We start from the raw sequence: 4,826 nt of genomic DNA, 5'->3' as shown, positions 1-4,826 counted from the left end.
TGATGGCCGACTAGGCCATCTTTCGATACATATGCAGCTAGAGACAAGAGCTCCAGGGCTCTGGTTAGTACATCATGTTGTTCCAACAATAGGGTTGCAGATCAATGAATGTGCATCAAAAAGATTTTTTTGTGAAGGTATATACTACTTAGGTCAACTGTTCAAATTTTGCACTAGAGCACAGCCATTAAACTTAGATTGAAATAAGTGTGCAAATTAATATAAAGGTACATTTTCTTCACTCAAAATATAGTTTACAATGGTATAAATCTTAAACATTTAGATGATATGAATATCTTTCCAAGGAAAACCATATCAAAAGTACTCTATATTGAAGTCCATATAATTATTTATTAACAAAATTAATTCAAAATGGGGTTATAAAGTGTAACTTTTCAGTTTTTCCTTATTACAAGATAGTTTGACTAACCAGAGAAAACCAAATAAACTAGAATATTCAAGGATCTTTTACCCTCAATTCATAATTCATCAACAAATGACATTTCAGCTGGTTTTTTTCCCCTCATTCAGGTCTGAATATGTGTGTGTGTACGATATAAACATAGCAGTAACATTTTTCAACATTAAAAAAAATAGACACCTAAAATATTGTTAGACTTTGATATGGAATAAATTTATTCCCAAGCAGAATGTTATTCCTTCTGGCACATTATACTTCTAATAAAATATACATTTATATTCAAACAGAGATTATCTCAATTCATCCCCTCTTCAAACTCCCAATCAGGCTGTTCTATTATCCATTAAATTCCAGAGAATTGCTTCCCTGTGAACTCTTGTTTCCTGGAATTTTTGCCTCGGGCAAATATTATACCTGGTTGAACATCTGCTAAGATAAAGGTGCAGCTATGTGCACTCTGAGGCACTGGGGGAGAAAAGCCATTTGACCTTTCTGTCTGAGGGCTCAGAACTTCATTAAAGTGCCTCTTGGGATTGTGGGCATAACCATGAGAAAGACATCGTTTGTAATTAAGTCCTTCCCACTGGCTATATTCCTGTTGAACTCAATGATTAAAATACAAATTCAATATTCTAAGTGGTCACAAAGCATTTGATAAAAGGTTATTTTACGCTTAATGTAATGGGGGAAGGGGCTGCTCTCTGTGCTCTCATTCAGCAACTCTTCTGCAGACGGACTCTTCAAAAGGGCAAACGAAATAATTAGGCAATAAATTGTTCAAATGTTAAGAGCTGTGCTCCTCCAGAAGCTGGAAAGTCCAAGTGGATACCACAGCGAGTGATAAATAGCCTCAACTCCAGAGAAGGACATGCCTGTATGTGCCTATGCTTGGACACTGCATTGCCTTTGCTTTGCCTGGGACCAGCAATTAACTTTCCCTTAATCAACTCCTCTCTGTGTTTCTTCTGTACAGAATATCCAAGCTGTTCTTTCATTTTTCCCCCAAATAAATTACCATGTATTTTATTATTAGCTATATTCTTCTCTACTCACATTCAGTTCCATTTCTTTAAAAAAAAAGTATTAGGAGATTTAAATTTGCACAATGGTGACTAATTAGAGATGATGAGAACTAACTGGAGATGACGTGCATCAAAATCAGAATAAAATGAAACTCAAAGAGATAGATGAACAGAGATGCACAGAATTAGAATACCCATGTATTGACAAATTTTAAAACTTCTCCAAGTATTATCTACATTTTCTCCCTTCTTCTCAATTCCCCTTTATGACTGAGAGCATCCCTTTGCTTTCCTGTGATATCTATGTGTCTCTGAGAACATATCATTGTTCTGCATCTTCAGTTTCTCCTTACATCATTGCAGTTAGAAATGTATCAGTAATGGTTATTGCTACCTTTGAGACTGATGGTAAGGGAGATTATTTGGATGTAGAAAATAAAAGAAGACCAAAGGAGAGTACTGAATGAGTTACTTTAGAATGTTTTGCATTTAATAGCCAATGGCATAAATAATAAATCTTCAGAGGTTGATTAATAATTTTATTATTGTTATTGATGTAATATAATTAAAAGAAACATAATACACATTTTTCTTGCATGCTTGGCTGATGAATGACTGTGTAAATGATAATCAATGAAGACAAACTGTTTCATTCTTTTGAGAATCCAGGTTGCGGTTAGTGAGAAAATACCGTTATTATCTTAGAATTACAGTATCAGTCACTTGAATATTGATTTTCCCCTTGCATCTGTGTAGTTCTTTTAAAATTTAACCAGTAATAACTATAAATAAACATGGGCCTCTTAGTATTTTACTTCTGTTCTTTTCTTATAACTTTGAAAGGAAAGGTTGTCAAGTCTAATTGGGCTGGAATGATTTATATCTTGTCCTTTGAAGGGTAAAATGGGTGAATTAGCAAATGCGTCAAGGTTGATATAGGGCAAACTTGCTCAGTAAAGCCTGGAGTGTAGAATGTTAGTTAATTTGAAACAATGGAAAATATTTTTGAGTTGTTAGAAGTAGAAGCAAAGAGTTGAGCAAATTTGTGTCAGAAGGACATTTAAGAGGGGAGAGGAGTTGAGTGCCAAGTTCTAGAGCAGCTCCGGAAAACCAGAAGATTATGTGTAGAGATATTTAGAACAACTTGTCTTCCATTAGTCTTGGTTAGACTAGTTTCAATAAGAATATTGTTGCACTGAAGTTTTATATATGTTTATAATAAGGTTGATAGTACAGTAAGATTTTTCTAATTTTCCATAAATAGAGAATTAACTCTCTTTTTGACATGACAGTTTAGGATATGGATTTGCTAGGGTTTTAAAAGAACAGCTTAATTTCCTCCCATATATTCACAAATATGTATATATACATATATATGTATCTCCTCCCAAATATATATATCCTCCCAATTGTATATATGGAATATATATATATATATATATATATATATATATATATATATATGGAATATATATATGTATATATGTGTGTGTGTAAGTTCCTGACATCTTTTTGTGATTGAATCATCAGAAATCTCCATTTATTTTTAAACTGATGATGTTGAACAATTTTGGAAGGGGTCTTGCATGTGGAAGGGGCCTTACAATGCATTTATCTTAAACACATTCTTTCACAGACTAACCTAGACTATTGATTTTACAGAGAAGTAGGAGACCTGTGATTCTTTCCTCCCACTGTCTAGTTGTTCCAACATATGGCTAAATTAAGACACTAAAGGCTAAACTCTTATCATCAACCGAGAAAAAGAACAAGAGGAAACACTTCTCCTTTTGGGCCTAATTACTGCTAGTTTCCTTGTGTAAGATGCGATAACTCTTCAGTAACACTGACCTAAATGTCAAGCTTGCTAGTGTAAATGCCTGCTGTTATATTTCTTTTAAGCTTAGAGGCAAGTTAATTTGGTAATGTGAAAATACTGAAATGATTAAAAATTGGCCCACTTCTCATGCAAACAGAAAGAATTGACAAGAAACTTCAGAATCTGGGACCTTGAGTTTCTCATCAGTATTAACTTCCTCTGTCAGCTCTTCTCTTCCAGTAACACTTAAATAGATGTCTAATACTGTTTCAAGATTAAAAGAAGCTAAAAAGTTCTCACTAACAGCTTTGTTTTACAGAAAAGTATATTGAGCCTAGTGAGACTGATGGTTTGTCCAACATCAGCCTGGTATTTTGGTTTGAAATTTGCCTGTTTCTGCATCAAGAAAAGCAGGTGCAGCCTTAGTGTGTTTCTGCTAGAACATAGCCCGGATTAATTTCTCTTCTTCTTTGTTCAGTACTTGATATCTCTATTGTGGAACCTACTATAATTTGAATAATTGTTTTTTTAATTTATCTGTTTTACCTATTACATCAAGGACATATTGTTTGATCATGTCTACATCATTTCTAAATCTTTTAACACTGCTTCCCATCCTACCTCAAGTATAGCATTGATACACAGAAATATAAAATAAGCTTTTTTAATTAAATCTAACCTGAACTGCTATGTAGGTGAACTGTATGTAGGTGTATGTAGGCGAAAGAAATTACAAGCTAGTTTTCAGTTAGATTTGATTTTTTTAAACATTTGTTTATTTACTGTATGTGTCTGTGAGCTCATGTGTGTGTGAACTTCTCTGAGTCATGGCACACACATGAAGGGGGAGGAGGAAGGGATAGGGGGTTTTCGGAGGGGAAACTAGGAAAGAGGATAACATTTGAAATGTAAATAAAGAAAATAGCCAATAAAAAATAAATTAAAATAAAATAAAATAAAATAAAATAAAATAAAATAAAATAAAATAAAATAAAATAAAGCACACACACACCCAAAGATTTGTGCAAGTCTTGGTTTCTCTTTCCATCCAGTGGGCCTTAGGGATTGAACTCAGATTGTCAAACATGATTGAGGCAAGTGCCATTTCCTATTGACCAACTTGGTAGTCTAGTGTTAGAATTTTCTTAAAATGTTTGTCAGCTATAAGAAAATAAAAAAACAAAAAGCAAGAATAAAATAAACAAGATTCCCACATCATATTTTGATTTTGGAGTCATAATGAATCATTTAATGTTTCTCATACCTCTTATGTTTCATGTTGAATGTTTTGTTCTTATTGAAGACCATTGTTTTGAAGTAGCATCCTGGTTGCCATCTTGCCCTTTGTCTTCATCAAGAGGGTGGATGTTGGTGTACCTGTAATATTGTTGGATGTTTTCATCATTCTCAGCATAGCACTTCTTTTAACAAAACTGTTTTTCTGTCAAGGCTTCCTCGAGAGCAGAGCTCACAAAGCACTGGCTGTGTATTTGATTTTGTGACCTAGCTGCTAAAGCCTACACTGATCTCAAACTTGACCTCAGAGTGGCATGCTTCACTTTCC

The sequence above is a fragment of the Mus caroli genome, chromosome 13 (genome assembly GCF_900094665.2).
Source record: "Mus caroli chromosome 13, CAROLI_EIJ_v1.1, whole genome shotgun sequence".
In the NCBI taxonomy this organism is placed as follows: domain Eukaryota; kingdom Metazoa; phylum Chordata; class Mammalia; order Rodentia; family Muridae; genus Mus; species Mus caroli.
This window is presented reverse-complemented; position numbering follows the sequence as displayed.